The sequence below is a fragment of the Pipistrellus hanaki genome (genome assembly GCF_964339955.1).
Source record: "Pipistrellus hanaki genome assembly, chromosome: 16".
NCBI lineage: Eukaryota > Metazoa > Chordata > Mammalia > Chiroptera > Vespertilionidae > Pipistrellus > Pipistrellus hanaki.
Genome location: NC_140518.1, coordinates 10,184,653 through 10,203,706, shown reverse-complemented (window position 1 = coordinate 10,203,706; position 19,054 = coordinate 10,184,653). Strand labels below are relative to the sequence as shown.

Here is a 19,054-nt window from a genome sequence, read left to right as displayed (position 1 = left end):
ACCGAAGGGTCCCGGGTTCATTTCTGGTCAAGGGTACATACCTGAGTTGCAGGTTCCCTGCCCCGGTTGGGGCTACTTGTGGGAGGCAACTGATTGATGTGCCTCTCTCACATCAATGAGTCTCTCCCACATCAATGTCTCCCTCTCTCTCTTCTCTCTCTCCCTCCCTGCTTCCTTCCACTCTCTCTAAAATCAATGGAAAGAGCCCAAACCGGTTTGGCTCAATGGATAGAGCGTTGGCCTGCGGACTCCAGGGTCCCGGGTTCGATTCCAGTCAAGGGCATGTACCTGAGTTGCAGGCACGTCCCCAGTAGGGGGTGTGCAAGAGGCAGCTGATCGATGCTTCTCTCTCATCGATGTTTCTGGCTTTCTATCCCTCTCCCTTCCTCTCCTTCCTCTCTGTAAAAAATCAATAAAATATATTTAACTAAATAAATAAAATCAATGGAAAGAATGTCCTCCAGTGCGGTTAACAAAAACAAAAACAAACATACACAAAAAAACAAACAGTGGCTTGAATCCAGTACGGTTGGACGAAATCTATCCTGAATTCCCAGAGGCAGGGTGGTGGCAAATTCAGTTCCTTGAATCTGGGAGTGAGACATCCTTTGATCTAGTCCCTGGCTCTCATTTCTGATCTGCTGTGCGGGGAGGAGATGACTATCTCTCTGGGGCCTCCACCTGACTCTCCAACCTCCTCTTTCCCCAAATGACTCCACTCGGATTAAAGGGAATTCATGCTCCCTCTCTCCTCTGCTTTCTCCACAGACTACCTGATTCCTTCCATCTGCACTGCTGCTTCCTGCTTCCCTCCTGCCTCCCCTTCCTTCCTTCTAACCTTCACTGACATTTTCCTTTTCTCCACGATTTCTCTCCCCTCCCTCATCCCCTCCAACTCTGATGGTGAATTCTTTCCCTGGCACAGCCCTCCACTTGTTCGCCAGCCCTGCTGGGTTGCTTTCCTCATTTCTGTAGCTTCTGTCCAATTATTTCTTCAGCCAGGCTCATTGGGAGCCCTCTTCTCTGGCTACTCTGCCTCCTTCCTTCCTGCTGCTAGCCATGCTATCACCCAGGATTCGGATCCATTTGGGGAAGGGGTGGAAAGCTGGTTTGACTAAACTGGGGGATGTTTGGCGATTTGTTCTGTGTTCTGCCCTGAGGGCCCCAGCATAGTTAAGAGAATCTTAGGGAAGAGGACACCATTTCATAGGCCATTAAGGCTGCAGGACCTAGTGTTCAAGAACGTGGCATCAATAGCCTTTTTACAGTCAGCCCGTCCTTAAAAACAAGGGTCCCCTGACGGGAAGGAGTGCAGGCCCTTGCCATGGAAAACAAAGCGGTGACTCAAAGGCTTCGTGTAGATGCTTCCTCGCTCATCCACGTTCCTGAGTTTAGTGTCTTTGGCTTGGGAATTCACTTTGAAACTTTTCCAACAGAGACAAAAATAGAGCTCATAAATGCCATCATAGGCGCTTTTTAATAAGGTGGCCTTTTAAGGGAAGACTGGGCTCCCAGCACTGGGTGTGAGTCAAGGAGCCTCTTGAGCCAGTGCTCGGCGTTCTCAGGCTGCTGACCAGGCTGCCGACCAGCCTGTGGCCAAACAGGGGATGCAGGAAGAGGAAGCCGCTGGAGGTTTCTGTGCCTGAAACTACAGCAACCAAGTTCCTGAAAGGAATGTTTATTTTACTCATTCATCCATTTATTCATCACACAAGCATTTCTCTGAATATTTATTATGTGCCAGGAATGCTGCTTGGTGCTGGAAATACCACAGACAAACAGAAAAAGGAATTCCTGTCTCTGAGGAACTCACTGTCTAGTGAAGGACACAGAGAGGGTATCAGGCAACCAAAATCAGGAGGTATTGCCATGGGAGGGGAATTTGGGGAGACATAGCTCAGAGTTAGGGGATGTGCACAGCTTCCTGGAGGAACAGATGGATACATGAAAGCCTGGAGAATCAGCAGAGAATTAACCTGGGGGAGGTGGGGGCAGGGGAAGGTATGGAGATGACTGTTCGGGGAAGAAGTAACAGCATGTGCAGAAAGGGAGAACTTGGTTTACTCGAAGAATTGAAAGTAGCTCTGTGTGTGACTGGAAACCATATTTTTAAAAATATATATTTTATTGATTTTTTTACAGAGGAAGGGAGAGGGATAGAGAAACATGAATGAGAGAGAAACATTGATCAGCTGCCTCCTGCACATCCCCTACTGGGGATGTGCCCGCAACCAAGATACATGCCTTTGACCGGAATCGAACCTGGGAACCTTCAGTCCGCAGGCCATCGTTCTATCCACTGAGCCAAACCGGTGAGGACTGACTGGAAACCATATTGCTAAGTGGCATTGGGAGGATAAGAGAACCCCTAGAGACAAAGGCATGGTCACTGGTAAAGCCTTTCACTCCTGTCAAGGAGTGTGGACTTCATCTGGAGGGCAGTGGGAGCCAGTGAAGGGTTGTATGCAAAGAAGTGACTCGGCCAGATTGGCATTTTAGCTGCAGAGCAGAGAATGAGCTAGAAGGGGGAAGGCAGGTGAGGAGGCTTCTGTGAAGACGTGTCAGGAAGATGGAAGGAAGTAGACAGGACTGGGAGATAGCTAAAGTATAGGATTGTCTGAACTTGGTATTGAATTAGAAGTGGGCTTGAGAAGTCAGGAATAATTCTCAGTTCCCAGGCTGGAGCTACTGGGTGAGACAGAGAGCAATGGAGGAGAAACCAGTTTTAGATCTGCTGACTCTTCGTGTCTATGGGATATCCAACTGAAGGTATCAGGTTGGTAGTGGGGTATGTAAATCTAGAGCTCTAGAGAAAGACCTGGCTCAAGATAGATTTGGAATGTTCTTCAGCAGATGGATGGCAGTGGAGCTGTGAGAGTGAATGAGCGATCTCGAGGCAAGTGAGGACAATGTGAAGAGGAGAGGAAATGAATGGAGTCCAAGGAAAGCCGATATGCAAAGGATGGCCAATGGAAGCAGCCAAAGAAGCAGGAGGAAAAACCAGGGGCAATGGTCTTCTGTTGCTGGCCTCCAGCACTCATTTCCCCTTTTTCTGCCAAGAGCGCTCTGACCTTCCTTTGGGGAATTCACTCCTCCCACATTCCCAATCCTGTGGTTTGGATCCTAGGGCAGAGATGCTGGCTGGTTCTGCCTGACCCTCCTAACTCACTTCTTACAGCCTCCCACTTGTTCTCTATTCCAACCATGTTAATATTCCTTGAGGTTTTTTGTTTTGTTTTGTTTTGTTTTGTTTTAAACACCTTGCTCTCTGACCTTAGAGTCTTTATCTCTCTGGACTGCTTTCTTTCCTCATTCCCCTTCTCTATACTCTCTGTCTATTAACCTTCCCTCAGGGTTCATACCTCTGCTCAAGCCTTTTCTAACATTCCAGATAAGACCAGGACATTCATTCATGTGTTCATTCATTCACTCATTCATTCATCTGTACTACTAGTAAGCACCTCTGTCCTTGTGTTAGCACCGTGCTGAATGCTGGGACTCTATGGAGAACAAAATAGACAAGGTCCCTAGGAGGCTGACAAATGAGTAAGGGAGACCAATAATAAACAAGTAAATACTCAAAACAATTACAAATTGTTGTTAGTTTTGTAAAGGAAGTAAACAGCATACCTTGATAGAAAACAACAGAAGGTCCTTATCTTGGATTGGGTGGATGGTCAGAGAAGGCTCTCTGCAGATGTGAAAATTAAACTGAGATCTGAGAGCAAAGTCAGAACCAGCCATGTGAAGAGCTAGGGAGAGTGTTTCGGGGATAAGGAACAGTGAATACGAAGGCCTATGGAGGGAAAGAGCTTGATGGGTTCTAGCAGTTCTAGAAAAGTGAAGATGAAGAAAATGACACAAGATGTGGTTGAATATGAGAATCTTGTGGACAGTGGTACAAAGTTTGGATTTTATTCTTGTTACAATGAGAAGACAAAGGTGTGACTTAAGTTTTAGTTAGGTTGGCCTGGATGCTGAGTGAAGAAGGGATTGAGGGTTAAACAAACAATTAGGAAGACTAATTAGGACCCTCTCACTGTGGTTCAGGTGAAAAAGGATTATGGCTAGTTGTTGGAAAGGACTAGGGAGATGGAGAAAGTGGGTGGATTTAAAACTAGAATATATGGGAACACCTAATGGATTAGATATGAGGTATCAGGAAAGAGGAGGCAAGGATGATGCTTAATTTCTGGCCTGAATGAGTGTAAAGAGAACCAGACTGGCTTGGCTTGATCTGCCCCAGCCCCCTTTGACTCCCCTTGGAGACTCTGGGACAAATCTATAGTAGCCCAGAGCTTGAGAAGCAAGAATCATTCGAAAACCATTGGGATGGGGAATCTTTATGGTTCCTTCCAGTTTTGAATTTTATTTTTTATTTGAAACTGAAAACTCTCTGTGAATAGGAATAATATTTCTATTTCTTTTGACTTCTGTAGTTACTTAGGTGGAGCTCTGTATCCAGGGAGCATTCAGTAAGTGCTAGTTGACTGTTCACTTTGGCACCGACCTTCTATAATTGAATTTTAGATTAAATTTCCTTTTTAAAATAGGATTCTAACGTAGAGTAAACTTTCAATTGAAATCAATTCATTTTGATAAAGTAGAGCCATGGCAAAGATAATCCAAACTGTAAAATATAAAGTAATTTCTATTTGAGTTGAGTCAGAGGAAGAAAAAAAATGTGTTTGTGCTAAACTAATTCTCTACACTTAGGTAAAGGTTATTTTAGGGCAAATGCCAACAGGTGGTGGACCAAACCCACTCAGAACAGGACCAAAAAAACCCACGGAAAAGAATTCATAACAGTGAATATAATCTATATTTTTGGTAATATATTCTTTGTTGAAAACAGATATTAATTCACTAAAGATTTATTTTGAAGCAATGACTTCAGGCAATTTTTAGACCTGTTTTAAAGATGAATGAGACAGAGATGGAGCTGTGTTGTCAGTTCAAGACCAAAAATCAAAGAAAAGCTGAACTCAAGCTTACCATTTTCTTTTTGCTCTTTCCCACTGCTGTTTCTTTGCAAAGTACTCCACTCTTCAGTATTCTGTTTCCTAGCCATCTTTCCAGGTTGAAAACTCAGAATGTCATTATCTCAAAGCACACCGATCAAATCCTCAGATAACTACACCATTCCAAGCCTTTTGTTTTATTAAAGAGGGAAGTAAAGTAACAGAATGCCTTTTATATGCCAAGCACTCTTGGACAAAGGTAGTGCTGTCCCATGCTGCGAATGACCCTGAAATGAATGTCCCATTTCACAGATGAGGATGGGAGGATTGGCAGTCCAGCATCTGACCCACTTCCTGTTTGGGGTGAATCTGCTGTTGTACTTAGGGTCCTTGGAAAGGAGTACTGGACATTACTCCGTGGCCACCGGGGCAGCGAGACCTTTCTTTGTTGCCCAATGTGGTGATCAGGTCTTGGCCAACAGGGTTCTGGGTTTGTAACATGGGGCACAAAGATGGCAGGAAAATTAGACATCTTTTCTAGTGGCAGAAGTTGTGGCCAAGAGCCTGGTGGCGACACTTTGGGGCAGTGCCCAGCAGTTGAAATTCCTGGCCAGAATGTCCTGCTAAAGATTGTTCTTCCTCTACTAGACTTTGGTTTTCAGCCGAATTTCCAAGCCTGATTCTTCAGCTCCTGTCAATTCTGGATGCTGGAAATATTTGTTCGGTAAATTCCAGTTTGGGTTGGTACAGCCAGAGTTGGTGCGATTCTTACACCAGAAACCCCGACTGATCTGTGAGGAAACAGACTCCTCAGTCAAGGAGCTTGTTCAGGAAGCCGGCTAGCAAGTGGCAGTGTTCTGGCTGAGTAGTCCAGGTTGTTTCTTTGATTTCATGTTTCAAACAGAGAAAAGGAATGAGCATGATGCACAGATTAAAGGGGGGCTTGAAGACCAGAAGGTACTTTATGAAAACTTACCCTAAAAAAACCCCACCACATTCAGTATAAATAAGTGGGATCTACTTTTTACCAGGGACTGTGCTATGTTCAAATAGTATCTCAGTTAATCTTCACAACAATATATGTTGGGCATTGTTTTCTCCATTGTTTTGATGGAAAAACGGAGGCTCAGAGACATTTGTCCAAGTTTATATTATAGTAAGTGCCAGTGCTGGGTTTGAACTTATGTCTCCAGATAAGGAGGCCAGATCTCATTCATGAAGCCATGCCTGCCTCACTATGAAATTTAATCAATCAATCAATCAATCAATCAATATTTTTCCACTGCTAATCTCTATTAACCCCATGGTGTTCCCAGAACAGCCTTCTCAATGTGTTCATGTTTCTTGGTGTGTGGTCTTACACCTGGGTCCCAGGCTTTGTCACCTGTCTTTGTTTCTTTAGACTGGAGACCCCCAGAGCACAGGACCGTGCCTCTGCTGACGATCTTCCTGTATATCCATCTCTAATGTCCACTCGGGGCTCCGCCATGGCAGGCCACTGGGCTGGGCGTTCAGTGACCGGTCAACTGAATAAATACAGAGAGGAGAGGACTTCATTTTCCAACAGTGCTTACAACCAAAATGGGAGTTTGTTCTCACCTTCTGTTCCACCCTGTCTCCACCTCCCCTGTGCCTCCAGCACGCTTTTGCTTACTGGACTGTAAAATGGAGCCCAACTAAGGTCCTGGTTGGCAGAATAAATATCAGATTTCTCGGGGTCATTTGGGACACAGTCCTTGCCCAGACCTGGCTCCTGATAGCCCATGAACACTTTGTCTTTTGTGTTTTGGAATTAAGAAAACGAGTTCTGCGTGTTTCCTACCACCACAAGGAGCAGTGCATTGAATCGGTGCCATTGTAAGCTTGATTGTTGTTGCATAGATAAAAGCCTCATTAAGTCCCTCCTGAGGAGAGAAGAATCTTATTCTGAGGACAGAGTTTCGAGGGGTGGGGTGGGGGCTGAGGGGCTTCTTGCTTGTCATGGTTGCAACAACAGAACAGTAAATGGAGGAAATAATTAAATACCTGCACTTTCCCCCCTCAGCACCCCGCCACCTCCCCCCACCCCACAGAACTCGTCAAGAGGCTGGGTGAGTTTTTAATTAATGCTGCATTTTCAATAAATCCGTATCTGAACGTGGTGCCGATTTTCCCTGGATAAGGAAAGATAATAATGAGAATCCTATTTTTTCAGTCCCACACTAAAGGGATGCCTAGTATATTTAATCATGTTGTAGAAATCCTGGCAGCTTTCTCTGAGCCCAGCCTCTGCTCTAATTACATTTCTAGATTTTAGTAAATTGAAAGAGAAAATGTAGGAACAAAATAATTAAAACCGAAGAGGAAGTGCATATTAAAAAGGAGAAGCTGTTTAAAATTCTTCCACACAGTGCTTCCAAGGACATCCACAGTCATTTAATCAGATCCACACCAAATCAAAGTCCTTTGTACTGAGGCTGGTGGTAGCACATCTCAGGTGGGGGCAGTAGGTCCCCCCAGTAGCATGGGAGCCTCATCGCACCAGGCTACAGATGGGGATGGGACTCTTAGGTCCTTCCGGATCTCTGGGGATTCAGAGCCAGCCCAGACAAGCTGCAGGCAGACTCACTAGCACCGAGCAGCCCCCTCCCAGGCCCCAGGCAGAATATAACTAAACTGTGACGATTAGCCCAAATTAGGAGTGTATTGTCCTTGGCTCCAAGTTTCCTCTTTTTGTAGCCCCTTCCCCATCTCCACGCTCCTCCCTCCAAGGAATGAGTCCTCCTTTTCTTCTTTGCTGCCATCCTATGACTTCTCAAGTCAAGAACTGAGCAGCCTCAGGACACCAGGAGTCAGTCACAAGGAGCAGGTTCCTGGGCTACCCGTGGGGCACTGTGGATTTCCACAAGGACCGAAACCCTTGCTGGCCTCAGCTCCAGGAATGTACGTTGATGATGATGTTAAGTGAGATCTCATGGAAAAGTTTCCCAGCACCAGCCTGGTAGGTGACAAAAGCTCTTTTTGTGTCACGAGGGGCCGGCACGGTCACTACCACACTGTTGTCCAATGGAGGATGTCCTCTCCGTGACCAGGGTAACTGAAATCGGGCTGGGCAAGCTCTTGGAGTTCGGCCTGCTGTGTCCGTGACTCCTAGAACCATGGTCAGCAAAATGGTGGCTCTCGAGCCACATGTGGCTCTTTGGCCCCCTGAGTGTGGCTCTCCCACAAAATACCACGGCCTGGGTGAGTCTATTTTGAAGAAGTGGCGTTAGAAGAAGTTTAAGTTTTAAAAATGTGGCTCTCAAAAGAAATGTCAATGGTTGTCCTGTTGATATTTGGCTCTGTTGACTAATGAGTTTGCCCACCACTAGTGGGATGCCTGGGTCTGTGTGCATTATGGGAAAGTGGAAGGCAGCCTGGTGCTGTTAGGGGTTTCTTTCCAAACCACGGGGGCTTTGCTCTGGACATCCGCCACCCGACGCCAGCACGCAGGTGGCAGGAGATGGGGAGCCCAGGCCCCCAGCAGCAGGGCTCCCGGAAGCGGCTCCAGGAGGCTGCTCCCGGAAGCTGCTCCCCAGGCGGGGCCCACAGGCCGACATCTCAGGATCCACAGGCTCATTCGGTTGTTCTTTTGAGCCTGGAGCCTCCTCAGGCATCTGCGCGTTGTGTACATAATGATCTCATCTGAGTATTATGCAAAAGAGACAGTGCCTGCTCTGCATTATTTGGCTTGATTCAGTAAGAATGACTTTTAAAGTTTAAACTAAAGAAAAGAATTGTAGCAATGATGAATATCACTGTCCATAAGACTGTAACGGGGAGATGACTTTTTTTTTTCCTTGCAGGACCAAGACACTCAGACTTTTTTCTTTCACTAAACGCAGGAATCACTGATGATCCTGGGGAGCTAGGACATGAGGCCAACTGGTGCCCGGGACAGCACATTGTCACCCAATCAGCTTCCTTTCAGGTAAGCCACTTAGAGGCTCCCCCGCCCTCCCCAAAAGTGGTCCTTCTTAGTTTTGTTTCCAAATGCTAACGTTTAAGTTACTTACAAGCGTCTCTTAAGTCTGAAAAACATTCTGACAGTTGGTTAGGAAAAAAATTAGACAGTGCAAGTAAAAGTCATTGGTAGTTCAGAAATTACTTGCAAACATAAGATTGCTGTTGCGAAGCGCCTTTATGGATACGCTGCCCACGCCGCCCTCCCCTCAGCGCGCCTCTAGTTGGTCCTCGCACCTCGGGGGCCCTGCCCGGAGTTCCCGCCTCTTCCTTCCGAGGCTCCTACTTCTCTCCTGACCTCCGCCCGGCGGGACCCCCGGGGCGCATGCGCGCAGGGGCGAGTGGGCGGAGCCTTGAGGGAGAGGGCGGGGGGACGGGAGAACCCCGGGAGGGGAGTAGAATGGAGAGGCCGCGCGGGGTGGGGCTCGGCGGGTGCGCGCTCGCTGCGTTGACGTGCTGACGCCACGACGCCCCGGCCGGTGTGTGTCCGGGTTTGTGTGTGTGTGTGTGTATGTGTGTGTATGTGTGTGTGAGTGTGCGCGTTCCGAGTGTGTGTGTGTGTGTATTTGTGTATCGGCGGTCCCGCAGGTCCCGGATGTTGCGGACAGTATGAGGCGAGCGCAGGGGGACGGGGACCAGCAGCTGTCGCCGCCGCTCTGAGGTGAGTTGGGGGGGAGGAGAGTCGAGGGAGAGGGTTGTCCTGTCGGAGTGGGGGGCGCCTCCCTTAAGAGGTGACTGACCCCGACTCCCCGCCTGCCCCCCCTCCCTCCCCCCCCCCGCCATACATAATACTCTTCTCTGCCCCGTATCTCACATCCCGGGTTACGTGGCTTGTAAATGCCAGAGCCTCACCAACCGTTCCTTCTCCCAATTCGAAGCATCCAGGAGACACAAACGCGCCCCCTGCCTTCAGCCCCCCCACATACTCTCCCCAGTCCCATCCCCCTTGCCGAATGGAGAGCTGTCGCCTGCGGCGAGATGGGTGACTGCGCATGCGCGAGTGCGAGGAGCTCGGGGTGCTTGTTCGCTGCCCTCGGGGCGCATGCGCACCACTGTGTTGCTGGGACCTGCGGGATAAAAGAGCCCCTTGACCACGCGCCCGCCTCCTTCCCAGGCAGTGGGCTAGACTGGCTGCCGGATGGCGAGCCTGTTGCTCCTGTCCCAGGGGGAGGATTGACGTTCTTTGAGGGGCTTGTGGACAAAGCACTGTTTGCATCCGGGGTTGCCCTTAGAGACTCACAGGCTACTGACGCTTCCCAGAGCCAGCGTGCCTCCGCGCTGACCCTTCCTTTGAAACTGTCACTACAACTTCTAGTTGTAGCATTACTTTTCTTTACGCCCATGCTGTACCTTTAGCGCAGACATCCCCTACACGTTGGAGTAAGTAGGTGCCCAAACCCATTCAATTACTGTGGCAGGGGATTTTGGAAGGGCTTTCTGAGGACGACTAAGGGTCATAAAAAAGAAAGTAAGAGGGGGTTTCCTTTTAGCAAAACTCTTAATTATGTGCACAGAACTAGTTAAGGTATAGCTCAAGAACACACAATCTAAGGCTTCCAGAAGTAGTTGTAAATCAAGATGTCAGTGTCCTCTCATCTCCAGCCCTCTTTTATTTGTGTGACCTATTTACCTCTTTCCGTGTCAAAGAAGATCTTCCTTAGCACTTTCGTTTTAGCTGTACATTATTGATGCCCCGGGAACGAACATCACAGGAAAACAAAAGCAATCTGAAACGACTGGTGGATGGTATCTTACCCAGTGCAGGTTTTAACTCTTGAGTAACGAGAGTGCGAGTAACAAACAGCAATTTAAAACTAGGAACTTTAAAGTACAGTAATATTTCAGTGATCTAGGCCCTGGGTTTCTGGTTGGCCGATTATCCATGGTCCTTCAATTTCCTCCCGTGTTGCCACTCTTTTGCATACTTTGCTGTTTCTTACCTCTGTCATCAGAGCAGGGTGAGGGAACGCTAAACTCTTAAAAGTGGAAGGTGTGCTGAAAAGCACTGAAATGAATAACTCAATTGTTGGGCACGGGGTTTGGGGAGGTGCGTATTTTTTGTGTTTTTTTTTTTCAGTTACCTTTTGCCAACCATGTCATCTATGTGAATAATTGGGAATGGGATATATTAGTAAGCCTTATTTTATGTTCTTTTTCCTTTGTGTTCTTTCTTTGGTATTCTTTGCTCAAGGCTTTTTCGGCTGCCATTTTTAAATGTAGGACCTTATGTTCTTGGGCTTTAGAGTATATATTCCTTTTTCACTTCCTCATTTGACTCTGGCCTTTGCATGGTTCAGCTGCCTTTTGTGCTGTTTTCTGTTGCCATATGGTTGCAGTGGAGCCAAGAGATGACACAGAGGAAGCATAGGAATTTGGGGGCATACGTTAGCCTTGCCCTGGGAAAGAGGTGGAAACTCATCCATTTCCCCCTTAGGTAAATATGAGGAGTGCTACATCATTGTGACAACCCCCACTTAGGTATCCATTTGGTACTTTGGTGACTTCTCCTTTTAGAGCTCTTCATAATGGTTAGTTGGTACTTGAAGATGGTTAATGCTGTCTGTGTCCAGACTTTGCTCAGGCTCTGGGCTAGAATGTCGAAGTGAAACTATTGAGGTAACCAATGTCCATTTCTTTTCTCTGTAGGCTTCTGTCCTTTAGCATGCTTTGTTTTTATGTGGAAACATTTCATCTGGTTCAATGTGAAGCCTCATTTAAAATTGTTATGATATGAAGGCATGATATGGTATTAGGATTAAGATGGGTATCATTAGATAATTCTTACTGGTGCAGAGCCATGTTTAACAAAATAACTCTTTAAAATGGGTAACACATGTACATACTTATAAAACAAAATTTAAAAGGTACTCAGAGAGAATGAAAAATCTTTTTTGTACTATCCTCCTTTCATCCATCCCGTTACCCTCCCCAAAGGAAATTGTTGTAACCTGTATCTTATTTACCCTTTCAGAGATAGTGCTTTTACAAGCACATACAACTACATATTTTTTGGTGCTTTGGTTAATTGTTGTTTTGTGCAAATGGTAAGAAATTATACCCATTATTCTGTACTTTGCTTTTCTCATTTGATATATCTTTTATTATGTACCTCTTTTTGAAAGCTGGTAGGTATTCCATTGTATAGATGTACCTTAATTCATCCAGCTGTTTTTATTGGATACTTAGGTTATTTCCAGAGCCGCAATTAATTCCTTACTTGTAGTTTTTATGTACATGATGTCGGGTAAATTCATAGTGGAAGTGCTTTCCATAAAGGTTGTATGAATTTATATTCTTGCTAGCAGAGAATGAATCTGCCTCTTTCCTCACCAACACTGTATTGTCAAAATTTTTTTCTTTCCTTGGCCATTTGGCTTAGTTGGTTGGAGTGTTGTCCTGCACTTGGAAAGGTTGTGGGTTTGATTCCCTGTCAGGGCACATACCTAGGTTGTGGATCTAACCCCATATTTTTTTAAAAAAATATATTTTATTGATTTTTTACCGAGAGGGAGGAAGAGAGATAGAGAGCTAGAAACATCGATGAGAGAGAAACATCGATCAGCTGCCTCTTGCACACCCCCTACTGGGGATGTGCCCGCAACCAATGTACATGCCCCTGACCGGAATCGAACCTGGGACCCTTTAGTCCACAGACCAACGCTCTACCGCTGAGCCAAACCGGTTTCGGCCTAACCCCATATTTCTTTCTCATCTCCCCCCCCCCCCGCCCCCTCCCCTTCTCTTTTTCTCATCAACAAGCATGTGCTCAGGTGAGGATTTAAAATTGTAAAAATCTATGTGCAGTCTTTTTTTTTTTTTTTTTTTTTTTTTAAATATATTTTTATTGATTTTGTACAGAGAGGAAGGAGAGAGATAGAGAGTTAGAAACATCGATGAGAGAGAGTCATCGATCAGCTGCCTCTTGCACACCCCCTACTGGGGATATGCCCGCAACCAAGGTACATGCCCTTGACCGGAATCGAACCCGGGGCCCTTCAGTCCCCAAGCCGACGCTCTATCCATTGAGCCAAACCGGTCTTGGCTATGTGCAGTCTTTTATTTAAGATTTTAAAGTTAATTATATAGCTTGTTAAGCAACATCCAGGAGTTGAGGACAAATACTGTCTTTGCTTTGCAGATGGGGTGGTGGTGGTAGTATATCATTCAACTGAAGAATAATGTCATGGGAATAAAGTCATATGCCTGGATAATACAGCAGACCAGGACAGTATTAGGAAGACAAGTAAAACCTGTATTCTAGTTTCTTTAACTTTTAGATGCCAGTTTTTCTATGTGAAGTTCTATAAGCCCGTAGTGAGGTTTTATAATCTTTTGATAGCTGTGATTCAAAAACAGTTTATACAAGTGAATTGCCATTCTGTTGAGGAATTGAAAATGCTAACTCACTTAAGGTGCTTTACTGAGCTCCTATGCAGAATGTTGGCACTAGTACTTTTTAAAAGACTGCTGATTGCAGAATACTTCACTATAAGCTGTGAAGAAATAGAAAATAATTAAAATATCTGTTCCTGAAGGAGCTTACAGTCTTGTTGGAAAACTAAATCTACGGAACATATGAAAGAATAAGGGAACATTAATTCACTGTGTTTTATGCTGAGAGGACTTTGTAAATAAGGGATTAAGGATTTACGAAGAGTTCCTTGGGGGTGTCTTCCTGGAAGAAGTGCATTTTGAGTCCCTATCCCCTGCCTTTTTACTACTGTTTAAGTGAAAAATTTAAACATACAGAAAAATTGAAAGCTAATACAGTTATTCCCTAGGTTCAACACTTGTTCACATTTTCCTGTATTTGCTTTATATATGCGCATATATATTTATATAGTTATATTTCAGACATCATGACACCATAATACTTTAAATATGTGAGATGCTTGTTTTAAAAAATATATATTTTAATCTCTCTCTTAAAAATATATATTTTATTGATTTTTACAGAGAGGAAGGGAGAGGGATAGAGAGTTAGAAACATCGATCAGCTGCCTCCTTGCACACTCCCCACTGAGGATGTGTCCCCAACCAAGGTACATGGCCCTGACCGAAATCGAACCTGGGACCCTTGAGTCCGCAGTACAACACTATCCACTGAGCCAAACAGTTAGGGCGTGAGATGCTTCTTAAAAAACATTGTTTTACTCAATTGTTCTTACAATACATTGCCAATTGCCACAGTTTAGGCAATTAATGGTAATTTCCTAATACCATCTAATATTCAGTTCATATTCAGATTTTTTCCAGTTGTTTTGAAGTTGAACTTTTTAGCTACTTGTATTTTTTTTTCTTGCAAACATGTCTTTAGTCTCTTTTAAAATCTAGAACAGTTTATATACAGGTGTCCCCAAAAAATATATACATACTTTAACATACCATCATGTTCAGTTTTGAAAATGAAATGTACTCTGCCTTTATAATTATTCAAAGTGAGTATATATATATATATATATATATATATATATATATATATTTGGACATCTATAGAAGCCACATGATAAGAATTACTTCATAGGTGTAGCTCTGTACTTCATATTGCATCACAGTAAGAGAAACGTAATGTTGTCCCACTAGAGTAATGATGCTGAGTTTGTTTGATCATTTTTAAAGATGATAAACACCATTTGTCTCCATTGTAAAGACTTTTTTCTTAGTAATTAGCAAGTAATCTGTAGAGTGGTGACATTTTTGCACCATATTATTATATTTCTTCAGCAACCTTTCATCTAATGATGATGATCCTCGCCAGTTAATTTCTTTGGTTGTTGCAAAATGATAATTTTCTAATTCTCATTCCCCCCCAATATCTTATAAGTTTCTTTAAGCAGTTAGGAATAGATTATAATTTCTACTAAAAGGTTAAGGTAAATTCCCTTTAACAGTTTTTTTTTTAGTAAGGAGGTGATATAATAATCACCGATACTGGTGGCGAATTACTTCTTTTTCTTGCTTTTTGTTTTAGAATTATTATAAACTTATAAATTTTAATTTACTCTATGTTTTACCCAAAATCTCACTTTTCTTTGATGCCCATGATGTCCCATGTTTGGCCATGGGAGCTCTTTCAGCTGGTTTATGAGCACTTCCTTGCATTCTAGTGTAAGAAATTACTGGCTCACTCTGTGTCTTCCTGTCCCAGATGTGGAACTCGTGTGTGTGTGTGTGTGTGTGTGTGTGTGTGTGTGTGTATGTGTGTGTGTGTGACATTTTCTTTTCTTTTAATAAATTACGTTGTTCATCTCCCTATGGAGCTTCTGGAACCAAATTCTAAAAAATAAAGATGCCTTTATTTTAATATAATGCACTTAGTGTTTGACTCATTTCAGTGCCACTGGCCTTGCTGGATTCTGGATCTTAGACCTCACAGATTCCTTGTCTTGAATACTCTGTGAAAGACAGGTAGTATCTCTAGTAGAATAGAGCATTGCTTGCTTACACTCCTCCCCTTCCCCCACTCCCCCCATACTCACGCCCTCCCCCGCTCCCCGCCCTTAATATAAGCCTAGCTGTAGAAGAGACTGGGGAATTTCTTCTCTCCTGAGCAGCATTGCTTTTTTTCTGAGATGAAGCGTACACAAAATGAAATTTAGAGGCTGAAATTGTGTTTATAAGCTTTCTGAGAGATGTGGAAGTTTGTTATATAAAAACATCTTTGTGTGTGTGTGTATGTGTGCACAAGTATATATTTGTCTTTCCTCTTTTTGTTTACGTGCATTTCTTCACACAGTTGGAGTGTTATGTATGATTATGCTGTAGTAGCATATTTTTTCATTATTATTATATTTTCATAATTAAAAAGGAGGGAGACAAAATGTTCTTAATTAGGGTAAATTTTCAGATAGGCCATGAACTATATCTAATATCTGGCTGTCTTAACTCAAGGTCTGGAACAGTGCTGAATTCTATGGATTTCTACTGTGTACCATAGACTCAGGAGAAATGTTGGTGCATTCACAGTGTTTTCTGGAACTCCAACACACTAATGAAGGTCAATACAAATGAAAGATAGACTGGAACTGCATTCTAAAGCTGGTTTTAAGGGCTAGACTAATTCCTGCCTTAGCAGAAAATGTTTTATTGGACTCTTACAATGTAGTGGTATTTTGAGTAATCTTATTTAGTAAACTGATTTCAAATTACTCAAATGATAGTAACAGTATTCTGATATTTATCTGAAATTTATTTTTCTTTTCACCATCTTGTTATATTTACTTTCAGACTTTGTAAGGTTATTCTCCACCTGGTCTCATAAGACAATGCCGGCCCCATATTAAATTTTGGTTGTGTATTCAGAGAAGCACACCTGTTTCTTGTGTTGGTTTTCAGGCCTGGAGAATCACTCTGAAAGGCTATGCTGACACATTTGCTAAGATCCAGTAGTTTCTTTTACTTTCGTTTTTAATAAGCTCACATTATAGGTAAAAATATTCTAGAGTATAGCCTCTTTAGGAAATGCTTAGGCCTTCATTCCTACAGCTATGGTCATGTTTTCATAGAGCGGAAGTTGTCTACGTGCTTTGTGTGGCAAAGCTGGTCATGCCACTTTGAGAGAGTGGGGATTAAACATTCAGTCATTAGCCCTTATTTAACCATGAAGGCCTTTTTTCTTGTCTGTTTCTTTCTAAGAAGCTCTTGTCATTAAATCTTGCTGTGGTACTAGCTATATCAAAGAAGGACTTGCAGTCGTTTTCTGAAAGCCTCTAATTCCTTCTGTCTATATTTGTAAGAAAAAATGTATATGTAATCATCTCCTTAATTTGAGATTTATGTAATTCTTAATTGGTATTTAGGAACAGGTACTACTTTCTGTTTCTGTGATTTTGACTACTTTAGTTACATCATAGGAGTGGAATCGTGCAGTATTTGCCCGATTGTATGTGGCTTCTTTCACTTAGCGTGATGTCCAAGTTATAGCATGTGTTAGAATTTCCTTACTTTTTAAACTGAATAATATTTCATTATATGCATATACCACATTTTGTTTATCCATATGTCAATGGACACTTGGATTGCTTTCACCTTTTGGCTGTTGTGAATAATAAAGGTATAAACATATCTCTTTGAGACTCTGCTTTCAATTTTTTTGGATATATACTCAGAAGTGGAAGTGCTGAATCATTTGGTAATTCTCGTTTTAAATTTTTTTGAGGAACTGCCATACTGTTTAATGTAGTGGCTGCTTTATTTCACATTCCTACCAATAGTATACAAGGATTCCAGTTTCTCTACATCCTCCCCAACATGTTATTTTCTGTGTTGTTGTTTTTTAATAGTGGTCATCCTAACGGGTATGTTTTAATTTGTTTTTAACTTTATTCTTTTAATGAAACTAAACTTTAATCTTTAAGAGTCAGATTTATTATGTTTTTCTTTTAAAAAATATATTTTATTGAGTTTTTACAGAGAGGAAGGGAGAGGGATAGAGAGTTAGAAACATCAATGAGAGAAACATCGATCTGCTGCCCCCTGCACACCTCCTACTGGGGATGTGCTTGCAACCAAGGTACATGCTCTTGACTGGAATCAAACCTGGGACCTTACAGTCCGCAAGCCGACGCTCTATCCACTGAGCAAAACTGGCTAGGGCTATTATGTTTTATTTTGTTGTTGTTGTTTGTTTGTTTGTTTTTTGTCTGAATGAAGGACTCCTCCTCTATACTGAGGTAATAGTTACATAACACATTTTCTTCTAAAAGCTATATAAAGTTTTGCCTCTCACATTTAGGTCTCTATTCCACCTAGAATTTATTTTGATATTTCGTGTGAAGTAGGGATCTAATTCCCTCCCCCCCCTTAAGAATAAGCTTGAAGTTGGAATTTAGTTTTCTTTCCATAAGGATAACCCGCTGCCCCAGCATCATTTATTAAACATTCATGTCTGTCCCTTACCATTTTATGTTTCCATAAAACATGAGTTTTTGTACCTGTATTCTCTACCCTGTACCATGAGTCTGTTTGCATGTCCTGATTATCATAGCTTTGTAATAATGGTTCATATTGGGTAGGACAAGTCTCACTAAACTTGTTCTTTTTCTGTTTATCAACCTCCCTGAAAAACCCTGTCGGATTGGTATATTTTAATGAAGCCATATGCTGTCTAAGGTATCATGGTATAAGAATGGCTTTCTTCAGTAAAGAAATCAAGCCTCCCTCATCTAGCAGCTGATAATTAAGTTTGTCTCTTGTTGTGAATGAGCCTACAATTTCCATTTAATTTTTAGATTTTTTTTGGGAATGATTTTCATTTGAGGGGATCTGATCGTTCAAATGGAGGTAAAGAAACTTATTTAAAATAGCTCATATAAAAGATTTATCAAAAGGAAGTAGCTGTCATAGCATTTAAGGAAAAGCTAAACAACCAGGCTTCAGCAAGGGCTGGAACAAAATTCCGTGGACTTGAGCAGTCTAGTGTTCCACCATAAATAGATCTCAGTCTCCGTGAGGCTTAATTCAGATTCCTGAGTGATATCTGATTTGGTCAGTGTAAGGCTTGATTTCCCTTGGGCCAGCTATCTTTCCCAGGTTCAATTGTGGTTCAGGATGGGGGAAGGGAGATTTGGTATAAACAGCAATGTTGGGAGTGGCTTGAATAAGAGGTAGATTATTTTAGAGCAGTGGTTCTCAAACTTTTTGATCTCAGGACTCTTTATACTCTTAAAATTACTGAGGACCCCAAAGAACTATTTTCTAAAAAAAAAATATATTTTATTGATTTTTTACAGAGAGGAAAGGAGAGGAATAGAGAGTTAGAAACATCGATGAGAGAGAAACATCAATCAGCTGCCTCTTGCACACCTCCTACTGGGAATGTGCCTGTAACTCAGGTACATGCCCTTGACCGGAATTGAACCTGGGACCTTTCAGTCCGCAGGCTGACGCTCAAACTGGTTTCGGCAGAACTCTTTTTTTGTATAGTGTATGTTGATATTGACCAAATTAGAAATCAAAATGGTAAACATTTTATTTATTTATTTATTTATTTATTTAATATATTCCATTGATTTTACACAGAGAGGAATTGAGAGGGACAGAGAGCTAGAAACATCGATGAGAGAGAATCATCGACCAGCTGCCTCCTGCACACCCCCCACTGGGGACGCGCC

The 19,054-nt window shown here is 43.0% G+C and overlaps 1 protein-coding gene across 2 annotated transcripts in view; it reads left to right on the top strand.

The window, feature by feature from the left end:
• Positions 1 to 9,292: 9,292 nt before the first annotated feature.
• SPOP (speckle type BTB/POZ protein) overlaps positions 9,293 to 19,054 on the top strand; it is a 69,536-nt gene continuing 59,774 nt past the window's right edge. Inside the window, exon 1 of one of the 2 annotated variants that reach the window (XM_084863568.1) lies at positions 9,293 to 9,603. The gene's annotated coding sequence lies outside the window, so the exon portion shown is untranslated. The remainder of the gene's footprint in view (positions 9,604 to 19,054) is intronic. The other variant, XM_084863567.1, reaches the window with a different exon arrangement.